Source organism: Pinus tabuliformis, chromosome 1_1, assembly GCF_031772625.1.
Source record: "Pinus tabuliformis cultivar Carrire ecotype Pingquan chromosome 1_1, CPIR1, whole genome shotgun sequence".
Taxonomy (NCBI): domain Eukaryota; kingdom Viridiplantae; phylum Streptophyta; class Pinopsida; order Pinales; family Pinaceae; genus Pinus; species Pinus tabuliformis.
Genome location: NC_142297.1, coordinates 506,203,628 through 506,230,969, shown reverse-complemented (window position 1 = coordinate 506,230,969; position 27,342 = coordinate 506,203,628).

Below are 27,342 nucleotides of genomic sequence, written 5' to 3'. Positions count from 1 at the left end.
GAATGGAAGAATGACGAAGAAGTGTGGGCACTTATTCGAAAGCTACAACAAGATTCCAGTACGTCTGATACATTTAGCTGGAAAAATGATTCGTTATGGTACAAAGATCGCTTATACCTCTGTAAGAATTCCCAGCTAAAACAAAAGATTCTTATGGAATTGCACACTTCTCCCTTAGGAGGGCACTCAGGATTTTTAAAAACTTACCACAGGGTTAAGAAGGAATTTTTTTGGGATGGCCTTAAATCAGATATTCAAAAGTTTGTGGTGGAATGTTTGGTTTGCCAACAAAATAAAGTTGAAACAATTAAGACACCGGGTCTATTACAACCTTTATCCATTCCAAGCCAACGTTGGGAGGAGGTTTCAATGGATTTTATCACAGGTTTACCCAAGTCTGAGGGAAAGAGTGTCATCATGGTGGTAGTTGACAGACTTACCAAGTATGCACACTTTTGTGCATTATCACATCCATTTAAAGCCAGTACAGTTTCTACTGCATTTATGGAAACAATTCAAAAGCTACATGGAAACCCAAAGATTATTGTAAGTGACAGAGATCCCATTTTCACTGGAAATTTTTGGACAGAATTATTTTCTTGTCTTGGTACTCAGTTAGCTCATAGCTCATCTTATCATCCTCAATCTGATGGGCAAACTGAGATAGTAAACAAATGTTTGGAAGGATATCTTCGTTGCTTTGTATCTGATAAACAGACACAATGGGTCAAATGGTTGCCTCTGGCTGAATGGTGGTATAACACTTCCTTCCATACAGCAACAAAAATGACCCCATTTATGGCACTTTATGGGTATCAACCACCATCCATCACATCATATTTAAGAGAAAAATCTAAGGTTCAGGCAGTGGAACATCACATCGAACATCAACAACAAGTCCTCCAACTCTTAAAGGATAACCTCGTGTTGGCACATAATAGAATGAAACAACAGGCAGATCAACATCGCAGTGAAAGAAGTTTTGATGTAGGTGATTGGGTATTCCTACGGCTACAACCATATAAGAAAATGTCCCTCAAGCAAGCTAAGAAGGATAATAAATTATCACCAAAGTATTATGGTCCGTACAAGGTGTTGCAAAAGATTGGTACTATGGCATACAAATTGGAGCTTCCTGCAGCTTCTCGATTGCACCCAGTTTTCCATGTTTCATGTTTAAAGAAGGTTATAGGAGACAAGCTCCCAGTTCAAACAATATTGCCAGAACTTGACGAGGAAGGAAAAATTATATTGGAATCGGAAGCAGTCATAGAAACAAGAACTCGACAGCTACGAAATCGATCAATTTCATAGTATCTTATCAAGTGGAAGAACTTATCCGCTGAAGATTCCACATGGGAGGATAAGAATTTTATGCAGAAGTATCCAGAACTACTCAAGCGTTGAGGACAACACTTTTTTGAAGGCGAGGGGCATGTTGGGTCCCTATAATACTAGTGATTACCCCATTACTATTGCAGTTATACCCCTTATTAATATTGTTGTGCCCCTATTGCCCCCATATTGTTATTACTGTGCCCCATAGAATTCCTCTATTGTTATTTTTGTGGCTTTATATTATTATTGTTAGGTCGGCCGGATTATATTGTGACTCCTTAGACTCCTATATATAGAAAGGAGGTTTTTTCATTTGAATCATCCAAGAATTGTTCATTTATGTTGTTCACACCTAGTCTTCAACGGTTGGGTAAACAGGAACGTGAACAGTCATCAAGAAGATGAACTGATCCGTCCATTTTATGTATATAAACAATAGTGTCTAATGAAATAATCAATCAGTTTTCTACTGCCAATTTTGGAGTTACCATGGCCTGACATGGTATCAGAGCGCAGGTACCAGATTCCTTGTAACTCCCTTATCTTTGTCCTGAGCGCTCCTCTGTCCTGAGCCTTGCTCAGTCCTGAGCACTGCTCTCTCCTGAGCGCTGCTCTCTCCTGAGCGCTGCTCTGCCCTGAGTGTCATTAATTCTCTGCGCATCAATTAAAAAAAAATTGTCCTGCGATTCGCTGCCTCTCCACACTAGATGCATTGGCTCTGCAACAGATCATTGAGAACGTTGTAGATCCTTCTGTTGAGGAGATTTCAAAGGAAACGCCGACTTGCAGCTCGTCGTTCTCAGGAACATTTAGGTACATTTCCCATTGTATGGTATCATACTCCTTGAGCTTCCCTATGGCATAATCATCAATAGCATTAGCATCTACCGCCTTCTTGCTCTCACCAGTGACATAATAGATTTTTTTCTGCCCCTCTTTCATCCGGGTCTTTGTTGACATATCTCGTCACGCCCGCGAGCCTCAAATCATAGCCATTCATAGCCTCATGACCGTGATTTCTGAGAGTTTGTTGGGCGCTCCTCCGGTGACCTTTGCAACTCTGAGCAAGGCAAGCTCAGCCTTGAGCTCCTTGAGCCGGCTTAACAACTCTGATTTTTTCTTGTTGCGGAGTTCATGAACCTTAATCCTGGCCTGAAGCGCCATTTCGATTCAAATCTTTTCGCAAGTCCGCTCTGCGCCTCGGCTCCTTATCCATGGTGTTATAATTGTAAACACGGATAATCATGTCATCTGCACCAGCTACAACCCATTGTTTGCGTGCTATGAACTTGGCAGACCGCACTGCAAATAAGCACTAGCATTAGATATGTGCTTCACAGACAACTCATATATTCTGCTATGCCAATATGATGTATAGAACATGCTTCTACTGTGCGTACCTGGAAGTTCCGTGACTTCAAAAGACTTTGCCAAAGTCTGCCATAAATAAGATTCAGCTTAAATTAGGTTTATACAGAGAACTTAATTTCTGAAGGTGTGAACACCTCAGGCTGGGGAGGTCCGCATAAGATATTGTATGTGGCTCTATACTTGAAGCGAAAATAATCAAGACGGTTTTTTTTTTTACCATGCATTCGTTTGGACACGAAGCTGCGGGGATTGTTGAAGTGATCGTTAAAGCCTTGCCCTGTAATGTCATCGTGTATTCGGTTTTAGATGTTGGCTTCGAATTACAGTGATAGGTACTCCTTTCAAATGTTTTGTGCTTTGTTTGTCTTTGGAGTGTTAAAAAGTTGATTCGAATTACAGGGATAGCTACTCCTTTGAAATCTTTTGTGATCTGTGCGTCGCCTTTGAGATTGCGGGGATTATTGAAGTGATATATTAATACAATGAAGTGAAGTGATCCCTTGTGCATTTTTTCAATTTCATAATATATTGATATATTGAAGTGATATATTGAAGTGATCCATTGCGCATTTTTCAAAACATAGTAGTATTGCAGTGATATGTAAAATGAAATGCTGATGCTTTTAGCAAATATTAGAGGGATTTGAAGGTTGTAACGTAAGGATTTTTTTAGCAGAAGTAATTTTTTACAGAATGCATTCAATCATCTCTATGGTCAGAATAGTTCTCACTGGCAAGGAGAACTATTATGAATGGTCTCGGATGGTAAAACACACCCTCATCTACAATGACTTTTGGAAAGGAGTGTGTGTCGGAGAAGAAGACAAAGACCCTGTGCAGGCTACATCAGATAAAGAACTTGTCATTTGGGAAAACAAGAACAGCAAAGCTTATGCATTGATCGCAACATCTGTAAATGAAGAAGTAAGTCGTCATATTTCATCTTATTCCACTTCCTTTGAAGCTTTACAAAAGCTGAAAGAACTCTATGATTCACATTCTGCACTTGAAGTTGTTCAGCTCATGATTAAACTCTTCACTCTTGAACTGAAAAATAATGATCCTCTTGCTCTTGCATCTGAAGTAAAGTCTATAATGCATGATATTAAGTCCACTAAGGTTGATCTAGATATCCCTCTTATTGCCTTTCTCAAAGCACTCTATCCTACCTACTCCAATTATCTTGAGTCATTACAAGAAAATGGAAATCTTAAAGATATAATCTTTGACTCTCTTGTGAAAAAGTTTGCTGAAAGAGAGAAAGCCTTTGGAAAGAAGACAGTCCCTGAATATTTTGAAGAGACTGTTTGCCTTGCTCATAAAGAAAAGCATCCTACTCAAGATTCTACAAGAGGAAGAGGTGGACGAAGAGGAAGAGGAAGATACTTCAGAGGCAGGGGGGGCAGACATTCTCAAGCAGAAAAATCAGATCTGCATTGCATTCGCTGCAAACCAAATGGATCACATGATGCTTCTACATGCAAGCTACCATGGGACAAAATTGAGCAAAGAAGAAATCAGCAGAATGGTAAAACTGATGACATAGACAAAGGTAAAACACCTGAATCCTCTCACTATATTGAGGCACAATGTAACATTGGAGTAAATGAAGATTAGTTTAATGCTTCACTTGCTTCTTCGAAAAATGATTGGTTGCTTGATTCAGGAGCAACCTGTCATATGACTCATAGGAAATATTTTTTTTAAGATTTCACTGATAATGTTGATGGAGCAGTATACTTTGCAGATCAGTAAAAAATCAAGCCATCAGGGCTTGGCACAATCAGGCTTAAACTGCCTGGTCTTCCAGACTTTCTTCTGGATCATGTTCTATATCTCCCACAGCTCAAGAGAAACTTGTTGTCCCTGGTCCACATCCGCCAGCAAGGTCACTCCATTCATATGTTTGATGGCAAGCTTGAGGTAAGAAAGGCATCTGACCACTCACTTGTCATGAGGGGTATAGAAGAAGAAAGACTTCTTAAACTACAAGGAACCTCTGCTCATGCACAACATTTCTCATATATTTCTCATCATGAAGAAGGTACACTTCCGTCAAGTTTATTATGGCATGCTAGATTTGGACATTTAAACTGTGATAATCTCCGCTTGTTGAAGAAAAATGGTGTTGTTGGTTTGCCTACCATTCCTAGAAAACATAAGCAATGTGATGCTTGCATTCTAGGAAAGCACAGCAAACAGTATTTTCATGATTCACATTCAAGAGCACATAGGAAGCTTGAACTCATTCATTCAGATTTATGTGGTCCAATGCCTGTTCCTTCTGCAAATGGAAATAAATATATCATGATATTTATTGATGATTACACCAGAATGTGTTGGGTTTATTTATTGAAGAACAAATCTGATGCTTTTCAAACATTCAAGAATTTTCATAAGTGGATTGAAAATGATGCACAATCTCATATTGGGTCTATTCGCACTGATAATGGAAAAGAATATACATCAAATGAATTTGAAAACTATCTTCGCCAACATGGGATCAAACATCAAACAACTGTACCTTATAATCCCCAACAGAATGGTGTAGCAGAAAGAATGAATAGAACAATCTTGAATATGGTACGATCCATGCTTTTCTTCAAAAATGTAAAGATAATGTTTTGGGCTGATGCCATTCTATGTGCTGCATATATAAAGAATAAATGTCCATCTAGTGCTACAAGAAACAAGACTCCTTATGAATTGTGGTATGGACATGTTCCTTCGGTAAAACATCTCAGGATTTTTGGTTCCACCTGTTATGCTTTAATACCAAAGGTACATAGAAACAAACTTGGTGCTAGAAGTCATAAGTGTATCTTCCTGGGGTATTCAAACAACTCTAAAGAATACCATCTCTATGATGAAGTAAATAAAAAGTTTGTTGTATCTAGAGATGTCATTTTTCTTGAATCATCCAAATCTGACAGTGTTGTTGAGCGGCAACTTGATCGCTTGGATAGATTCACAAAAGCAAAATCATTTCAAGAGTTTGATAATCAGATTCCACATCTTGAAGGGGGGATTCCTATACTAGATCAAAATGTGGAATCTTCTTCTGAAGAACAATCTCCCTTGCATGAAACTCCAACACCGGATGATCCTTTAAGTGATGTAATTGATAGAATTGGGAGACTCAATCTTGATTTAGTCCCAACTCAATCAACAGAGCAGCCTGGACCATCTCAGAAAGGTCCCCCAAAGTGGCTGACAAAGACACTTGAAAGTGTTCATCCTGATGAAATTGGAATAGCAGGAACCAGAAATACAAATCGACAAGATGGAGGTGATGTAGATAACTCTAATTCACCTGTTGATATGGATGTTACTTATGACTGTGAATTGAACTTGTCTACAGATTTTGAACCAACTTCCTTCAAAGAAGCTGCTTCTCATGATGAATGGAAAGAAGCGATGCAGAAGGAGTATGATGCCCTCATAAAGAATGGCACTTGGAAGCTGGTTGATCCTCCATTTGGAACCAAACTAATTGGTTGCAAGTGGGTCTACAAGAACAAGTACAAAGCTGATGGCTCACTTGACAAGCACAAAGCTAGGCTTGTGGAAAAAGGTTTTGCACAGAAGGAAGGGGTCAATTATGAGGAAACTTTTGCCCCCACAGCAAAATGGGCCACCATCCGGACACTCTTTGCACTAGCTGCTCAGAACGGTTGGAAAGTCCATCAAATGGATGTAAAAATTGCATTCTTGAATGGAGATCTAAAATAGAATGTTTTTATGTCCCAGCCTGAAGGATTTGTTGTGAAAGGACATGAACATAAAGTATGCAAAACTGTGAAGTCCTTGTATGGCCTCAAACAAGCACCGCGAGCCTGGTATGAAAAACTAACTGAGCATCTTCTGAAACTCAACTTCAATCATTTTGATCTTGATGATGCAACTTTATTTGTCAAGAAAGTTGGAAAAACATTTGTGTATCTTGTGGTACATGTAGATGATCTTTTAATGACAGGGAACAATGAAAGCTACATTGCATCCATAAAGAAGGAATTAGGGAAAAGTTTTGAAATGACTGATTTGGGCTATGTTCATTACTATTTTGGCATTGAAGTAACCCAACATCCAAAATCCATATTTCTTTCTCAAAATAAATACATTGGAGATTTGTTAAACAGATTTGGCATGACAGAGTGCAATCCTCTTTCTACTCCAATGGAACAAAACTTGAAGCTCACATCTATTGAAGGAAAGGAATTTGAGGATGCAACAAAGTATAGACAGCTTGTAGGAAGTCTCATCTACCTCACTACTACCAGACCAGACATTTCATTTGTTGTTGGAATCCTCTCCAGGTTTATGCAAAAGCCTTGTGAGGGACATTGGTTTGCTGCAAAAAGAGTTCTAAGGTACTTGAAGGGAACTCAAGACCTTGGAATCAAGTATACACAGGTAGACGACTTCAACTTGATTGGATACTCTGATTCAGACTTCGATGGAGACAAAGAAACTGGGGTATCTACTTCAGGATATGCTATGAATCTTGGATCAAGAGCTGTCTCCTGGAGATCACGCAAACAATCAGTTCCAGCAGATTCCACAACAGAAGCAGAATACGTGGCAGCAGCTGAAGCAACGAAAGAAATTGTGTGGCTCAGGAAAATTCTTGAAGATTTGCAGGTAAAACAAGTACAATCAACTCCACTCATGATTGATAACACCTCTGCAATAAATTTGGCCAAGAACCCAAAGCTCCATGATCGTAATAAGCACATCAATACTAAATATCATCTGATCCGACATCATGTTGAGGCCAAAACAATCCATGTCCGTCATTGTTCCACAAATGAGCAAATTGCAGACATCTTCACCAAAGCGCTTGGAAGAGAAAAGCTTGAAATATTCAGAACGATGCTTGGGCTCACCAACATCCCTTCAGATTAAGGGGGGGGAATGTTCACACCTAATCTTCAACGGTTGGGTAAACAGGAACGTGAACAGTCATCAAGAAGATGAACTGATCCGCCCATTTTATGTATATAAACAATAGTTGTCTAATAAAATAATCAGTTAGTTTTCTACTGCCCATTTTGGAGTTACCCTGGCCTGACATATGTAATGTAAAGGAGGTTGCCCCCTCGTAGAGGCTGAATTCTAAGGCGTAGATCTATCTTTTCTATCTTTTCTTGAGCTGGTTTCATAACACTTTTACTCTGATTGGTACAGCCTCCGCATGGTACTTTAGCTTGAGAATAGGATCGATCACCTCATGGGGCACCTTTCAACAAGCGTTTTTAGACAAGTTTGGCGATGACAAAACACCTGCTGCCTTAGTTTTAGAACTATCCCATTTGAAAATGGACACCAAAGAGAAGGTTAAGGATTTCAACATCCGGTTCAACACTTTGTTCAACAGAATCCCAGCTAACGCTAGACCCACTGATGATGTGCTCATGGAATTCTACATCACTACTCTCCCTGTCCCTACGGCGATGTGGGTCAAGAGGAGTAATGCACAAACCTTGCAAGGTGCTATCAAGGGAGCAGTAAAATTCAAGAATGAAATGATTAGTCTCACAACATGTCATCATACGACCGAAGGAAAGAAAGCATCTTAGTCATCCAAGAAGAATAATGGGAGTGATAACAAAGTGACTGAGATCAAAGAAAAGGACACCACAAATGTGGAAGGTTTGCATCGGATCATTATGAAATTGATGAACACAGTTATCGATATGAAAAGGAATTCTGGAGAGTGTGGAGGAGAGTATAACAACAAAAAGCCCTTCAAACCTTTCTATTGTAAGAATACAAAAGATGGTCATGGTCAACTTGCTTTGCCTTATCTACCCAATGAAGGGAGTTTAAATACGGAAGAGCTAGCTCTTATCGGATCGTTCCTTACCAAAGAAGAACCTATAGTGGAGCTAGAGACAGAACAAGAAAATGAGGAAGAATACCAAGTAGAAGAGCCTGTGGATGATGAATCTCAAATCAATGAACTGTGGTTCTATACAAACGAGAACGATGACGATGAAGGAGATAGTACAACAAAAATCCACACTAATGAAATCCACACACGAAGTAAAGGGCCACTTGCGGGTGTGGTGAAGCCTGTAGACCAGACAAAGAAAGATGTTCACCTTTTGAAGGCATCCGCTCTCAAGGTTCCTGTCGAGAAGGGTAGACCTAGTGGTGATTCCAAGAGTACTCCAGTTGCAAACTATCCAGAGAAGGATAATACATCTCTGACTGCAATGAAGGTGAATCAAAATGGTAAACCCCCACCTAAGAATGGAAAAAGTGGTATGTTTACTCTACCCTAACCTGTTTATAACATTGATTACAACATTGTAGATGATCTTAAGAAATCTAGGGCTAATATCACATATTTCGATTTGCTAAAATTAACATAGCAAAGAGATTTGCTCTTGAAAGCTATGAATGAGCGGAATTTCAAAACTCCCACCATCCCGAGTAGCCAAACCAAGAAGTCCTCGTCTAGACCTATTAGTACCCCTAGTACAGCCCAAACACCATCAACTATGGAATCCACTCTGTAAAAAATGAATCAAACCCCCCAAGATGTCAGTGCGGCCATGATAGGAAGGAAATCAAAATCTATGACTCCACCTTTCCTTATCACATTTGAAATCTTCAACATGAACGTAGACAATTGTTTGGTAGACTCAGGTGCCTCATCCACTGTGATGCCTTACGTTGTTGCTAAAAGACTTCAAGTGATACTCGAGAAAACTGGAACTCGAATTATGAAATTGGACAGGACAAATGTGAAAGTAATTGGGGAATTGAAACATGTGTTGATTAGGATGGCTACTAAACCACAATACACACAATTCATTGACATATTTGTAGTCGATATACCTAAGGATTATGGAATGCTACTTAGTAGGGACTGGTCAGCAAAACTTAATGGATATTTCTCAACTGATTAGTCCCATCTCTTGTTGCCTCAGAAGGGAAAAGGTGATATGCTGAGAGTTAATCGAGAAAGATGCATGAATTATGTGGTGACAGAACTGAATGGCCCCAATGAACCTGTAATGTTTACCAACTCTATCCTTGGGAATTATAGTTTCGACGTTTGTGCCATTGAAACTTTTTTTGGAGAATTCCATGCAAAGACAGTTGAAGAAACTGTGACAAACACACAATTGGAAGCTCTCCCCCGTAATCCAACTGATGAATTATCCTGTATTATAGTAGATGATAAGACTAATTTCATAGAAAGCAGTTTAATTGATGTAACATTAGATTCTATATTTTGGACACTCTACTTTGATGGCTCTAACTGCTTTGAAGGTGCAGGTGCTGGGAGCATTATCATTGACCCGCAAGGGAACCAACATCTGATGGCTAGCTGTTTGGAGTTCACGTGCACCAACAACATGGCAGAATACGAAGGCTTGCTGTAGGGCCTAAATAAACCCATTGATATGAAGGTAAAAAATCTTAAATTTTTTGGTGACTCATAGATAATTGTGGACCAGGTAAGGAAAAGGATACACTGCAATTCACCACACCTGGTAAGGTACCAACATGAGGTATGGAGCTTAATTGACAATTTTGATTCTTTCAATATCACATACATACCTCGAGGGAAAAACCGAGACGCTGATCTGATGGCTGGTATGGCTGTGAAACTTTTGCCTGATCTTAGATTAAACAAGAATAAATATTATGTTGAATTGATTTTTAGACCATCCGTGCCTGATAACATCTCAAATTGGCAGGTGTTCGAAGGTGATGAACAAATCCTGGAGTTCCTACATTGCGAAAGGACATTCAAAAATGCGGTCATTGATGAAAAGGAGCATGACAAGTGTATGGATGGGAGTAAAGATGAGGAAAAGGAGCAGCCCAATATAATTCCCAAGTCAGTTGTCAAGATGGAGCACTTGTATGACTTGCATGATAAATTTAAGAAGCTGACTAACTGCAAAACGTATAGCTCATCCATGAAGTATGAGTTGGTCAACCTTGGAACCAAAGAAGACCCAAAAACTGTTAATTTGGGCTTGGGGTGCTCTCCACAAGAAAAGGCTGCATTTGTTAAGTTGTTTAAAGAGTACAAGGATGTCTTTGCATGGACATATGGCAACTTAAAAACCTTTGATACTAGCGTTATGCAACATGTAATTCATTTGGAAAAGGAGGCTAAGCCCTACCAACAAAAGCTTTGTAAGATGCATCCTGTCCTAGAACCGTTGGTGAAGAAAGAATTAAACAAAATCCTGGATGCTAAAATCATTTTTCCAGTCAGACACACCCATTGGGTAGCCAATCTCGTGCCAGTAAGAAAGAAAAATGGAGACATCAGGCTATGTATTGATTTCAGAAACCTGAACAAAGCATCGCAGAAAGATAACTATCCTGTCCCTTCTATGGAACACATTCTTCAGTGCGTTTCTGGGTCTGAAATGTTGTCCCTATTAGATGGGTTTTCAGGATATAATCAAGTGTTGGTATCTAATGGGGATCAACTTAAGACAACCTTCAACACTAAATGGGGCACTTATGCATATCATAAAATGCCTTTTGGACTTATTAATGCGGGCGCCACATTCCAGAGAGCTATGGACATAGCTTTCCGAGGATTGATTAACAAATCAGTAGTAGTGTACATGGATGACATTACTGTGTATTCATATCGAAAAAGGGATCATATTTATCACCTGAAACAGATTTTCGAAAGATGTTGAAGATACAAAATATCATTGAATCCCAAGAAGAGTGTCTTCGCAGTCACAGAAGGGAAACTACTGGGTCATATCCTCTCTAAAGAAGGGATTGTTATTGATCTTGAAAGAATAGAGACCATCATGAGAATACAACCCCCTGCAAATAAAAGGGCAATGCAATCTTTCTTCGGGAAGATTAATTTCGTTAGGAAATTTGTCTCAGGTTTCACAAAAATAGTGTGTCCCATGCAGCTAATGATGAAGAAATACGTTGTGTATAAGTGGAGTGATGAAGCTAAGAAATCATTTCAGCAAATTAAGAAGGCCATCGCAGAAGCTCCTGTGTTGGTCAATCCCAATTTCAACAAGGAATTATTCTTGTACACTTTTGCTTCTGATGTTTCATATGCCATAATCCTCACTCAAAAAAACGATGATGGCGATGAAGTCCCTATTTCTTATATGAGCTCTAATCTTCAGGGAGCATAACTGAACTACCCAGACGTGGATAAACAAGGCTTTGCGGTTTTTAAAGCCGTAAAACACTTCTGTCCTTATTTATTAAAGGCCAGGACTAAAGTAATCGTTCCCCATCCTGCTGTAAGGGCCCTCTTCGTGCAGAAAGAAATGGGTAAAAGGAGAGGGAATTGGATAACCGCACTTCAATAAGTTGACCTCGAGATTAAGCCGACAAAGATAGTTCAAGGGCAAGGATTGTGTAGGCTAGCATCAGAAGCCTTGGCGGATAAAGAAGGGGCGTCCAAAGAACTAGAAGTGCAGAGCATACAAAATGCACAAGTAGAATTCAGGGAGGAGCCCCTATGGATTAATGAGACGCTGATGTGTGAGCGCGAAATGTCGGAAGCCCTTTTGGATCCTGAGTCGTGGTATTATGACATACGCTTCTATCTAACACAGGGATCATGTCTTGAACACATGGATGCATCACAAAGGAGAGTGCTCAGATTGAAATCTAATCAGTATCACTTGGCCAATGACACATTATACAGAAAAAATTATGATGGAATCTAGCTGAGGTGTTTGGAAAAGGATGATGCCGATCATGTCTTGAAAGAAATGCACGACGGCCCAGCAAGTGGTCACTATGGCGGAGAGACCACTGCTCACAAAATATTAAGAGCTAGATATTATTGGCCCACAGTGTTCAGAGACTCGCATGCCTACGCTCAGAAATGCAAGGTATGTCAAACTGCCGTAGGACGAGAAAGAAAGCCAGCCATTCCCCTCAGGCCCGTTATGATTTATCGCATGTTCCAACAATGGGGCCTAGATGTCATAGGCGAGATCACTCCGAACTCCTCATAGCAGCATAAGTATATACTCACGACGACCGACTACTTCACCAAATGGACCGAAGCCATCTCGCTTCGGAAGGTAAACAAAGACGAGGTAATATCATTTATTGAGAAATTTATTATTAACAGGTTTTGCATCCATGATGCTCTCATATTTGACAATGCTTCTTACTTTTCATCACTGAAATTGACTGAATTTGCTATTGATAAATCAATTCACATAAGGTATGCATCAAACTATTACCCCCAGGGAAATGGAGTTGTAGAGTCCTCAAATAAAAACCTCATCCGCATAATCCGTAAATCTGTCGCCGACAACCATAGGAATTGGCACAATGCTCTAACAAACGCCCTTTGGGCCGATAGGGTCACCCCAAAAGTAGCATTAGGAAATTCCCCACACTTCCTTGTCTATGGACAGGAAGCCATTCTGCCTCCCAACAATACATTTCCCTCTTTACAGCTCTCCCAAGCTTCAAGAGGGACCCCTTCAGCCTTACTTCAAGAAAGGATCAACCAACTGGTGAGGTTGGAGGAATTGAGAGATAAAGCTAGAAATAAATTTAGAAATCACCAAATGATTGTGAAGAGATGGTTTGATCACCATCTAGTAGGAGATAAAGATTACCAAGTAGGAGAGCTAGTCCTGAAATGGGACAAGTTGAATGAGCCAAAAGGTAAACACATGAAATTCCAACACTTATGGTTGGCCCCGTTCCAAGTTGAGGAAAAAATTGGTCAAGGAACTTACAGATTGAAAACTTTACAGGGAGAAACTGAAAAACTCCCTATTAATGGCCAACATCTTAAGAGATACTTACAGTAGCCACCACATGGTGGTTACCTCCTGAGTATGTTAGAATTCTTTTTATTTTGTTGTTAGCTTAGCTATAGTTTAGTCCCTTTTGTTCTTTTTTTTTTCCGCAAAGTTTTTTTTTCCCTTCTGTTTTGAATTTTTGTCCTTTTCAGCCAACTGATTTCAATCCTCCAGTCTCGTTTTCACCTTTTATAACACTCTTCATATTTACCTCATTCGCCACCTTTAGCTTTTGCCTCCCTCATTAACCTGCTAATGAGTTTGTCGATCCTAAATTCATCATTACCTTGCAAATCAAACAAACTTTCAATGAGCCTATGAGAACTGAAAAATTAGTGGTGGAATTCAAATCGAAGCCACTCATTAGCATCTGTTGGGAACTAGGTAGGATCTGTTGATAACCTGGATACCTGGAGCATGTAGGGGCATCTTTATAAAATGAAAAATGTGTAACCACAGCTAGACTAGCATGGCGGAACACTGCATTTTTAAAATCCCACTTAGACCTAGCCTATACTTGCTTGTAAGGTTTGCAGTTATTCTCCATTGGTCCCATCCACCACACTAAGTTTTCCAATACCTATCCTCTACAAGTAAATCTCTTTTCATGGGCTATGCTCACTGTCATATACCCTGTGGCAAATCCAATTGTGCTCTAGTCCTTGTGCCTGAAACTGGAAGGACTTATTTAAAAGAACATGAAATGTCGAGTCCTTGTGCCAATCTCGAAGGACAGGTTGTTTGGGAAGCCGGTTGGAGTAGGGCCTGTTGCTCAGCTCAGAGTACCAGTTGACACAGTAAGCCCTGTAGGAATTTACAGGGTAAGTTCCTCAGAAAGAATACCAAAAGGACACCACTCACAACCAGATCTCAAATCAATACACCAGTATTTTTGACGTGGTTAAAACCCTCAAAGTGCAAGGAGGGAAACAGTCCACGGCCTGTCCCAACGTGTGTACTACAGGCAATTTATTAATCAAAGAATGAAAATTTACATAAGCTTCTCTCATGCACGGGTTACCCGAACAATGACCCTCCATGCGCTTTAAATAGAACTCATGGACCAATCGGGTGTCAAGCCACGGATCAAGTGTCGGTAATACCGAGGTGAGAGTGAACCGTCGAATCACTACATATCGTGACCGTCGGATTGTAAGTTACAAAATGTACAACGGTAAAGAAACATGCTTTACCTAACTCTAACCTAACTCTATACTAGACCAAGTTGAACTTAACTATATCCTATGTGTCGGAATATCCTAACATCCCCCCTTAAGAACAACTTGGGATAGGATTGAAGGATTTACAAATATGACACAATAGGAGAAGGAAGGAGGCACTAGAGCCTATCCCCCCTTAGTGACAACTTCCTGAACTCCAAGCATATATTGAAGTTTAGTGAACTTCGCCTCTGTGAGAGCCTTTGTGAAGATGTCTGCAACCTGATCATCTGTTGGACAATATTGCACTTCAAGAACATGGTCATGAATGAGCTTTCTGATGAAGTGCATGTGTAGTTCAATGTGTTTGCTGCGCTGATGCTGGACTGGATCTTTGCATAGCTGAATGGCACTTTGATTATCACACCAAAGTGTGGTTGGATGTTGCTGCTCAAAGCCAAACTCTGATAGGATCTGACGAAGCCACAAGGCTTCCTTACTAGCTTCCATGGCACCACGATACTCTGCTTCTGCTGACGAAAGAGAAATGGCAGCCTGTTTCTTACAAGCCCATGTAATAGGTCCTGAACCAAGAGTGAAGACATAACCGGCAGTAGACTTCCGATCATCAGGGTCACCAGCCCAATCAGAATCAGTGAAACCAACTAACAGAGGAGCTGCTTTGGCACTGTAATGAATCCCAAACTGTATTGTACCTCGAACATAACGAAGTATTCTTTTAGCTGCTTTCAAATGACTTTCACGGGGGTTTTGCATAAAACGAGCAACAAGGCCAACAGCAAAGGAAAGATCAGGACGAGTATGGGTTAAATACAAGAGTTTCCCGACAAGTTGACGGTATAAGGTAGCATCAACTTCAGGAGAAGTACAAGAGACTGAAAGTTTGACTCCAAACTGAAAGGGAGAAGGGTCTGGCTTACAGTCTTCCATGTGAAAATGACGAAGAATATCACAAGCATACTTGGACTGGGAAAGGAAAATACCCCCTTGGGTTTGCAAGACTTGAAGACCGAGAAAATAGTGTAAGTGTCCTAAGTCTGTCATTTCAAATTTCTTTTTAAGGCTGGACTTCACATGGTTTATAAGGTTGGGATCACTACTAGTAAGAATAAGATCATCAACATAAAGAACAAGGATGATAAGAGAGTTGCCCACTTTCTTGGTGTAGACAGTATTGTCAGAATGACACCTAGAAAAGCCAGATTCTAAAAGAAAGCTATCCATTTTGGCATACCAAGCCTGAGGAGCTTGCTTGAGGCCATAAAGGGATTTCTTAAGTCGACAAACAAGGCTAGAGTCTATTTGTATGAAGCCAATGGGTTGTTCCATATATATTTCTTCCTGCAAGTCCCCATGCAAGAAGGCAGATTTAACATCCATCTGATGGACTTCCCATTTTAAAGAGGCAGCAAGGGAAAGAACAAGGCGGATAGAGTTCATTTTGGCAACAGGGGAGAAGGTTTCAGTGTAGTCAATGCCTTCAACCTGTGAAAAGCCCTTAGAAATGAGACGAGCTTTATGTTTATCAACTTTCCCATCTGGTCCATACTTGGTTCTGTAAACCCATTTACATCTAACAAGTTTGTGTCCCTTTGGTAGAGGAACAAGATCCCATGTATCATTTGTCATCAATGAATGATATTATTCATTCATAGGTGCCTCCCAATGTGGATGGCCTGAAGCTTCTGCAAAAGTGTCAGGATCATGATTTACTGGAGCTTGAGCCAGTAAATAAGAGGCTCTTTCAAACTAAGAACGTGTATGTCGCTGATCTGTAGGATCACCGGCAAGATCACCTGCTGCATCCCGAGTAGCACGGACCCATCTTGGAAGTTGAGGATCCTGAGAATGTGGGGGAGGATTATCATCCTCACTTTCATCATCTTAAGAAGAAATGTTTTCAAAAGTAGAAGAGATAGGAAGAGGTGGCACATCCGCCGGACTAGGCTTGCAGGCCGATTTATTTTCATCAAATTTTACATCTCTTCTAATGATAACATTTTTGGACTTAAATGGAATAAGTCTATAACCTTTTACATCTTCAGAATATCCAACAAAAGTACATTTCTCACTCTTAGGTTCTAAAGCTTTATGCTTTTCATCTGGAATATGGGCCCATGCTTCACTTCCAAACACACGAAAGTGACTTACATCTGGTTTAATGGAACTCCAAGCTTCTTCTGGAGTGATATTCTCTAGAACCTTAGTAGGAGTGCGATTGATTATATAATTTGCACAATTAATTGCTTCGGCCCAAAAACTAAGACTGAGTCCTTTAGATTGCAGCATACAAATAGCCATTTCCTTTAAGGTGCGATTTTTCCTTTCAGCTACACCATTTTGTTGTGGAGTGTATGGAACAATATGTGCATTTGAATTCCATTTTCGGTGCAAAAGTTGATGAATGTGTTTTTAACATATTCTCCACCATTATCAATGCTTAGCTTAAGAATTTGATGTCCAGATTGTTTTTCAACAAAGGCTTTGAAGGCCAAAAAAGTGTTAAATACTTCGCTCTTGAGTTTTAAGAAGTATACCCAAGTGCGTCTGGAGAAATCATCAATGAAATTTAAGAAGTACTTGCAGCCAGAGAATGAAGCAACAGGAAGAGGACCACATAAATCACTGTGCACAAGCTGTAAAGGGGCTGAGGCGTGCCAAGAGGCACGTTTGTCAAAACTGTCCCGATGATGTTTTCCGAGTACACATCCGGAACAAACACCATATCTGCAAGATACCATAGGAAGACCTGTCACCATATTTTCTTTACATAGATGCTGAAGGGAGCGATAGTTTAAGTGACCAAATCGCTCATGCCAAAGTTTGCTCACTTCATCATTATGAGCAACAAATACTGAGGGAAGATTTGATGACCCAAAGTTGTGAAACTTATACAACCTTTTGGAATCATCAGCAAGACCAGTAGCTAGAATCTGTTTAGGATCTTTTAGATCCTTGATTACAACATCATGAGGTGAAAATTCAACAATTTTACCTTCACCTGAATGAGTTATCTGATAGACAGATAGAAGGTTGCAGGATAAGGTTGGAACACATAATACATCATTAAACTGACCATTGTCTAGATGAACAGTTCCAGTCCCTACAACATTAAGAGATCTATCATCACCAATATATATATTTTTGGTGTTACAATCATTTAAAGAAGAAAACATGGCTTGGTTTTTGGCCATGTGACAAGAGGCTCCAGAATCAATGAGCCACTCATGAGAATGAGAAGAAGAAGAAGATACATTTAATGCATAACCAGACTGAGATGATTGACAATGACATGCAGAAAGTGCCATTTCGGAAGTTGAAGTTGAAGTAGGCTCCACATGGATGTTATGTTTCTTCATTGCGGCTTCCAAGGCTTCCATCTTCTTAAAGCATTTAGATTCTAAGTGGCCGTCTCGATTACAAAAGTTACAATGTCTATCAGTCTTCTTCCATTTGTTTTTATTGGTCTTATCATTTTGCTGAAATGATCTTTCATTTTGAGGCTGAGATGGTTTAGGACCATTCTTTTGAGGATATGACTTCTTAGGATTCTTTGAATTTGGTTGCTGCTGGGCGGCTAACGCTTTCGTGGAAGAGTTTCCAAGATTAAGAAGACCAAGGTGTAAGAGTTTTTCTTGTTCTCTTATTAAGGAATCACAAAAGGAGTCAAAGGAAGGGGCCTTGTAGTCTTGTCCTTGACAAATGAAAGCTTCCCTTGTAGAATGGAAAGTGGAAACAAATACAGAGTAGGCTGGTCCCAACTTAGTAAGGATGGAATAAATAAGGTTACCATCTTCTTTCTTAACTTTAACACCTTCCAAGAGATATCTAAGGCTCTTGAATTTGGACAAGAAATCTTCAATGCAAGAAAAATTATTAGGATCCAAAGTAAGCAGCTCATTTTCAAGTTGATGGGCTCTAATTTCATTTTTAATCCCAAAAACTTTAGCAAGTTTTTCTAATGCTTCATGAGGAGTCTCAAGTTCTGCAATGTGGAATCTAAGATCAGGAGAAATAGACATCCCTATCAAACCACGTGCTTGATCTTGTCTATTTTCCCATTTTACCGCCTTGTCTTCATCTTTTGGTTTCTTCTCTTGGTCTGTGGCTATTCTGAAGAGACCTTTACTTCTAAGTAAATCTTCGATGTAGGCTACCCATTGGAAGTAGTTAGTGCTGTCAAGAATGACTTGGCATGGACTTTCCATTTTTTTAAAAAACTGAAGCTGAAGATGCTGAAAGTAAGTGTTCCAATGGATAGATCTCGAAAAAATAGGCGGTTTTAAAAAAAACGGCTCTGAAAAAGGCTTCCGGATGAAGAAGTTATGGCTTTTTGAAAAACAAATTGCTGACGTTGCCGGCAAAATGCGCGAATGTGCGGGAATGAAAAAAAATCCGCCCCCACAAAATGGAAACTTGAACCCAAGACCTCTACTCTCTTAAAATAGCTTTGAACCAATTGATCTATACAAAAAATTTGAGAGAGAGAGAGAGAGAGAGGGGGGGGCCTTGGTTTGTGTGTTTGCCTTGAGAAAGCTCTTTTTCCCTACAAAACACAAAACCCAACACGAATATGCAAAGAAAAACGAACCTTGCGGCTCGAAGTTAGCTTTAGCCAAAAAACTAGAAATTTTAAAAAAAATCTCAAAGTTAGCTTTAGCCGAAATACTAAATATTTTTCTCAATGTTTCTGATTTTCCGAGATCACACTAAGGTGCAGGGAAAAGAGCATACGCATGAGAAAAATCCTTCCTTTCTGTTTCTGATTTGCCCAGATCGCACAAAGTCGCAGGGCAAAGAGCATACGCAGAAATGAAGGGTATAGATCCGGTTAAAAAAAAGGCTAAATAAACTGAGACCGAAATAAGCAGAGAGAAAATAACAGTAAACTGCAAAAAACACTGTATACCTCCCAATCTGAAAAATGACGCAACTAGGGTTACCAGAAACTTTTTCGCGTGAAACGAAAGGGGTTCCTCACTGGAACAGATGCTCCGAACGCAACAGAGCAGTCCTCTCGGCCCGAAAGCAGTCAGAAACAACAGATCTAGGAAACGACAGCCGCATGCAGTTCTACCGGCTTCAGATTTGGATCACCAACGGACACGGCCCTCAAATAGCTCTGATACCATGTAGGAATTTACAGGGTAAGTTCCTCAGAAAGAATACCAAAAGGACACCGCTCACAACCAGATCTCAAATCAATACACCAGTATTTTTGACGTGGTTAAAACCCTCAAAGTGCAAGGAGGGAAACAGTCCACGGCCTGTCCCAACGTGGGTACTACAGGCAATTTATTAATCAAAGAATGAAAATTTACATAAGCTTCTCTCATGCACGGATTACCCAAACAATGACCCTCCATGCACTTTAAATAGAACTCATGGACCAATCGGGTGTCAAGCCACGGATCAAGTGTCGGTAATACCGAGGTGAGAGTGAACCGTCGGATCACTACATATCGTGACCGTCGGATTGTAAGTTACAAAATGTACAACGGTAAAGAAACACACTTTACCTAACTCTAACCTAACTCTATACTAAACCAAGTTGAACTTAACTATATCCTATGTGTCGGAATATCCTAACAAGCCCAACCTTGCTTAAGCAGTTTAAAAATATGGCATGATCCATGACTACACCCCATTCAATCATGCGAAAATATAACACTGAATTTCTTACATAAAGTGCAGATAAACATATTTACATCAAGTTTGATGAGTGATAAAGAGCTGAGGTACACACCTAAACAGGTATTGACAGACCAGTGATGGCCCCGAAAGGATTTTTGAAAGTAGAAAACAGGTAAAGGAGGGTCAATAAATCCCATAATACTACCATTGGAGAATGCCTGTCAAAACCATATCAGTAAGTAGAAGCTATTTGTCTTTATCCCGCCTGAAGAAATTAATGTTGAAGTGGAACCCATGCCTGTCCATCTATGCAATTCACATTTCAAGTTTATCTTAACACCCTGATGTTCTATTGATCCAAGGTTTATTTGGAAACAGAGATAACTGGTTCACCCAGCGGTTCACCATTTTTTGTGGCCACAACCACCACCCTATTAAAACATGCTCTGGTAGAAAATTTGAATGGGTCCCCTAGAAGTTTGATCTTTCACTTCTCCGAATGATCTGTTTTATCTCAAGGATTTTAACTCTGTGTCGAGTCAAATCTTCAATTCTTAATGGTCAAGACCCCCCTTGAATAAATCTCTACTGCATGATTCATTCATAACTCAGTCTAGCCCTTCATTCATAACCTCCATGGTGCCCTATGCCCACACATATAACCACCCCCACTCTTTACTATGGGTGCATATGGCCTCAACCCTCAAAACCTCCCATTGCATCCTTATTTCTATATCAATGCTTTGATAATAGAAATACTATACAACATGCATAACTTACCCTTTTCGCTTATTGAAATCAACGCTGATACACAATGCGCACCACAATACACTGGACCCGCCGGCATTATTAACCATAACACATATTTATTTCGGGTCTAGAGCCCATCGTATATCTCAATCAACGGAGTCCATGGCATGTACATAAGATGCTCTGCGATATGGGGGACTTGTCGGGACCATTAAGCACAACATATATATTTTTTGGGTCCGCTTCCCCCTATCACAAATCGCAATCGGAAGTCGGCGACAATAAAACGACATGCGATATGCGAAGGGGCGATGGGCGGACCTGACAATAACTATAGACCCGGCTGCATAATGTTTGAAGTCCGGCCTTATGGTCGGCCGCGGGTTTTCCCGTGTTTGCCTATGTATTTCGATAAAATGTTGTGGTCCGGGTTTTCAAAGGAAAATCCTATATGGCGGACCCACCGGAACTATTAACTACAGCATAGATATATTTTGGGTCTACCTCCCCAATCGCGAATTGCAATTGCCAGAGTTTAGCATATATATATAAAGAGCGATGGGATATGGCGGACCCGCCGACATTATTAACTGCGGCACATATATATTTTAGGTTCGACCTATCGCAAATTACAATCGGCAGAGCCCAAGGCTAAAACCTAAGGCGCGATGCGATTATCGAACCCGGTATATTATTTGAAGTCCAGCCTTATTGTTCGGCCGCGGGTTTTCCCGTGTTTTCCCATGTATTTCGATAAAGTGTTGTGGTCCGTGTTTTCAAAGGAAAATCCAATAGAGTGAATGGTCTGCTTTCGAAGCGTTGTCAAAGCAATCCTTGAATAAAAATGAATATTATGGGCAATGAGAATACATGTTACAGCAGGTTCAGTGGTTTTGCATTGCAAGATTAAATAGAAATTGTGGATGAATGCAATGTTTGTTTGTGAGCATGTCTGGCATATTTCTCATAATCATAGCTAATATGAATTATTTCTGTAGGTGAGTTCGAGTGGACCCGATAGCGGATAAATGTGATTTATATGAAGATGACACCTCTGCACCACTGGTGTCGATATTGCAAAGACATATTCTACCAGAAAGGGATACAAATCGCCATAGGGCATAATGGAGGCACTCTCTATGTTTAGTGGAAGCACTCATGATAGCACTGATCCATCAAGATGTTATTGCCTCCAGATACACCTTACAACAAGCTAGATGTGGGAATAACATCCGCTCCATACAGGTATAGAGAGATGACACACAACCACGCTCTCCTAATCGACATCCTTTCATTTCCCCTAGAAAATAAGGAATCGCTCCAACGGATATGCCCTCTACATGTCAAGGGTTGCGCCGACTATTCTATGTTTGTATATTTCGATTTGTATATTGAAAAGGGAAGGGAGGTGAAAATTTAAGGGAAGACCGAGGGTCAGTTCCTTCTGCATAAGTATTTCCTCCAAAGATGTGAGGAGGACTTTTTTTTTTGGCAAAACAACTTTTGTTTTATTGTGTGAATAAAGAAGATTGTTTGGGTCAAGAAGGAGCCTTTTTTTTTATGTGTTTGGAATCAGGGTGTTGTTGCTGGCATAGATATAAATGTGTTTTTTTTTTTGCATATTGATAACGACACAGCTTATGATTAGCCTTGGTTATTTGAATGTAATTCTTTATCATAGTTAACTCATGAGAAATCCTTGATTTGAAACTATGTTAAACATCAATTGCAAGTTTATTTGTAGGAATAGGAATGTGCATTCCTATGTGAGCAATCAGATTGCAATCAAGCTTTAATACAGCCTTGTTCATCTGTGAACTCAGTAATTGATTCATTTGGACTTGGAATCTATGCATGATGTTTAATCTCTTTTGTTATGCTCCTACAGGATAGATTAGAATAGTTAGGACTAGCATAAGTAGTTAGAATTAGCATAGATAGGATTTGATATATATAGGTTAGTTGTTTCTTTTGTTGATTTAATTGATGTCTTCCTTTAAGAAGAAATATTTCAACACCTATAACAGTTTACAGGACCCTTTAAAACCCTTTGGAACTAGCCACTCCAAACGAAAACAGATCTAATTGGGGCTTGCGATCGGGTTAGTTCCCCTTGTTGGCATAGCAAAGATTCATTGTGTCAACACATTCATATTTCACTGCCTAGGAATTAAATGGAGGTCCAAATCCTCTTGGGGAGGATTAACTTCTTGAGAAGGTTTGCGCCTAACTACACATGATTGGTAAAAGGCATTACTAAAATGTTGAAAAAGGAGAATGAAGTAAAGTGGGGCCCAGATTCCCAAGAATCCTTCTTTAGAATCAAAATATATTTTGCAAAAGCTCCGGTGCTAGTCAAATCAAACTATTGGAGGCCATTTTATATCTTTTCTTTTGCCTCCCCCCATACTATCGTTGTTGTATTACTTTAGAAAAATAAGGAAGGCCATGAGCAACCCATATTTTTTTTTTTTCAGTCAGGTGTTGCGGGATGTTGAACTAAAATATAATATATTAGTAAACTAGACATATGCTCTGTTCAAAGCTATGAAGACTTTCAAATTCTATGTGTTACATTCGAGCATTGTGGCTTATATCCCAACAATAGCTGTGAAGGACATCCTAGTACAAGGAGACAACGAGGGTAAAAGGGGTAAGTGGATTGCAAGAATCTAGGAGTATGACATGGAGGTAAGACCCACAAAGCTCATCAAAGGACAAGGACTGGCTAAAATCCTATTAGAGTCAAATTGTTAGGCATTGGGGATAAATCTATTAGAAGAAGAGGTTTAAGAGGCTGAAGAGGGGACACAACCCATGATCTAGACTGCAGTCTAAAAAATTCATATCAAATATGAAACTTCGGCCTAGTATCAAAATATCATCCACTATTTACTATTTCTGAGATGCCAAATAAAGGTGGAGAGATCCAAGTACAAAGCATTAAGGGATCAAGCCCTAAATTTTGTTATATATAATGGGCAACTGTGTCGTAAAAACCCGGTGGAAGTGTTTCTACTGTGTTTAGTTGAAACGGAAATGCAAAGGGTGATGGCTGAGTTCCACAATCATGTTTGTGGGGGGCACTACAGCTGGAAGACCACTGCACATAAGATACTTAAAGCAGGGTTCTATTGGCCCATGCTATTTGGAGATGTCCATTCTTATGTTAGGGCCTGTCAATAGTGTCAAGTATTTGCTGAAAAGAAAAAATTGGCTCCACTCCCTTTGATCCCTGTTATTATAGAAGAACCCTTCATACAATGGGGACTAGACTTCATCGGGGAAATACATCCTCCTTCCAGTGGCCAACACAAGTGGATCCTCACCACCACAAACTACTTCACCAAATGGGTAGAAGTAGTCCCAACATAAAATGCAACTCACAGTATGGTTATTTAATTTCTGCAGGAGAATATTCTGGCCAGATTGGTTGCCCGGTGAATATCGTGACGGATAACGCCCACGATTTTAAGTCTGCGAATTTTAATGTATTCTATCAGAAATATAATATCATAGTTGGCCATTGCAACACTTACTATCCTCAAGTAAATGGGTTGGCTGAGTCTTTGAACAAGACAGTGGTAAGAATACCCAAAAATATGATTCCAAAAAGTCAGAGGAATTAGGATTCCCAGTTGAAATTCGCAGTATGGGCAAACCGAGTCACTCTAAGAAGATCCATAGGAAATCCCATTTTGATTTGGTTTATGGGAAAGTTGTTGTATTCCCCATTCAACTTGCTATACTGGTGGCTAAGATACTACAAGATGCAAAAGAGGAACCCAACTCTTTAACTAGAAGGATACATGAATTGGTGGAGCTCCAGTAAACCCGAGAGCAAGTGAATCATAGGTTAGGGAACTACCAGCGAAAGGTAAATTCTATTTTTGATATGAAGGCCAAAGACAAACCTCTTCATCCAGGAGATCTAGTTTTAAGGTGGGATGCAAGAAGAGAAGATAAAGGCAAACATGGAAAATTTGACCCCTTGTGGTTTGGGCCCTTCAAGATTGCTGAGACAAAGGGAAACAATGCTTTCTTATTGGAGAACTTGGAGGGTGAAATTCTTGAGTTTCCTGTAAATGGGTAGTTCCTCAAATTATACTTCCAGCATTAAAAATGTCCATTCCTCACCCATTGTACATACTAGTGGGACATTGTAAAAAATCAGTTATACTTTCAGTTCTTTACATTTATGTTTTTAATTTTATATATACTTGAGAAAAATAACTCCATGCCAAATTTATAGAACGCCACTAGACTGCAGGTTCTCAACACCTTGCTAGCAAGGCATTGTCCCCAGGCGGAGCCAATGTTGTCACCCGCTGCAAAGCTTATCTTTAGCTGTTAAAAAGGTGCAAATTTGGTAGAAACGTTTGCAACCATATTGAGGGTCACATAAGTAGTCAAGGATGGATCAAACCTCCTCTAATGGGTAAAGCTTGGAATTATCTTTCCAATGACATATAGAACTCCTCCAATGGACGCTAGAATCATAAGTTAAACAAATCAAAGATCGAAGATATTGGGGCACAACGCACGACACAACAGGTGAAAATCACCAATGTGCGATCAACGATCACTAATATCGACGATTGGAGTTGTAGTGCGTAGTGAACAGTACCTATTGGGGTTTCAACAATCCCTCATATCGGCGATCACAAGCGGAAGATGACCAACAATTTGGCAAGGTGTGTCGGCGATTGGCGATCACCGATATCACAAATCAGCAATCGGAGGTCCCTGCGGTCTACAAAGGACCATTACAAAGAAAATGCCAAGAAAAGGGGCCGACAATGTAAAATTGTCGGGGAACCAAAAAATGAATTAACAAAGGAAATTAGCAAAATAACTAGGGGCAGGCAAACCCTTTCTGTCTCCTCCAAGGGGGCCATGTGGCAGAATGCTATTAGATCCAATAAAGATATGGTGGCGCTGACATCACCATGATGTGGTAGTACGGAGGACAGGTGGCATGTTGATTTGGCACTTTCAGGGGTCCTACGAGGGAATATCCAGGTGACACATGTCACCCTTCAGGAAGTGACATGTGGCACTGATGACGTCACCATTCAGCGATCAACGATCATGGGTAGCAGCACATTATGCATCAAACATGAATTCGTTGATAGCAAACCTCTGATACAAGGGTCGGCCCATGGTCACATAAAGGGCCAAAGAACTAGGGGCTAAGCATGAAGGGTGATCGGCGATCACAAGTTATGGAGGTCACACCAGTGGCAAGGCTCAAAAATCACTGATGTGCCGATTGAGATATTCCATGTGGGCCCAATCAGTGATCGATGCTCACAATGTTGCAAAGGTGGTCCAGTGTAAAGGTTGATGATTTTTCCGATTTGCGAGATTTCATTTAACCAAGGAATGAGTCTCTCAGATACGCATCCAAAGGCCCTAGCACCTGAGGACTAAGCGTCCGGTCATAGCCCCTAGTCATATGATGAAAATGAGGAAGGGACTCAAAGTAAAAGGGGCTAAGATTGATCGGAAAGTGCCTTTCGGTGAGGTATTTTAATACAAAAGTCCCGAGGTAATAACTGCTTGCTGATGGAATAAAAGGCTTTAAAGATGGAGTGGGTCAGAAGCTAAGACATTTAAAAAGGACATGGAACATTCAGAAATTGGCATGGGTTGACCCTGTAAGTCCCCTTGTGATAAGAAAATCAGCGTCAACATAGATAGGGTAAATGAACTCAACTGTACCATGCCCAGGCCTACAGTGAGTAAATGAATGTATGGGATCTCATGAATACTTAATGATTCTGCATGGAGCTCCAAGAAAAGGGAAGATGAAGTATTGTCTAGATGACCTCTGTTTTTGTACCACAACGTGAAAGTGATAGTTTATTCACTCCCAGCTCTAGAGAATGATCGATTCAAGAAGTAAAGGAAAAAGTGAGGGGAATTAACTGAGTACCAAAGGAGGAAGATCATGATAAAGCATTCACCTGAGCAAAGGCAATCCCAAGGATGGGCATGGAGATATTTTGCTGCAGTTTTCATCTAATTGTTGACTTGTATTGTCTTTATGTACCTTGTTACAATTTAATGAAGAAATTAAATCTTTTGGAATCATTTCTTGGCCACAAATCCATCCCAGGTCGAGACAGCTAGTCGATCTAACAACAAAGGTTTGACTAAGATATTTAATTGTAACCAATGTTCAAAGCTCCCCTCTCCAGATAAATAGAGGAAAGCAACACTTAACAGAGGTTCAGAATTTTTGGAAAGAAATTCTTGAGGGGTTTATT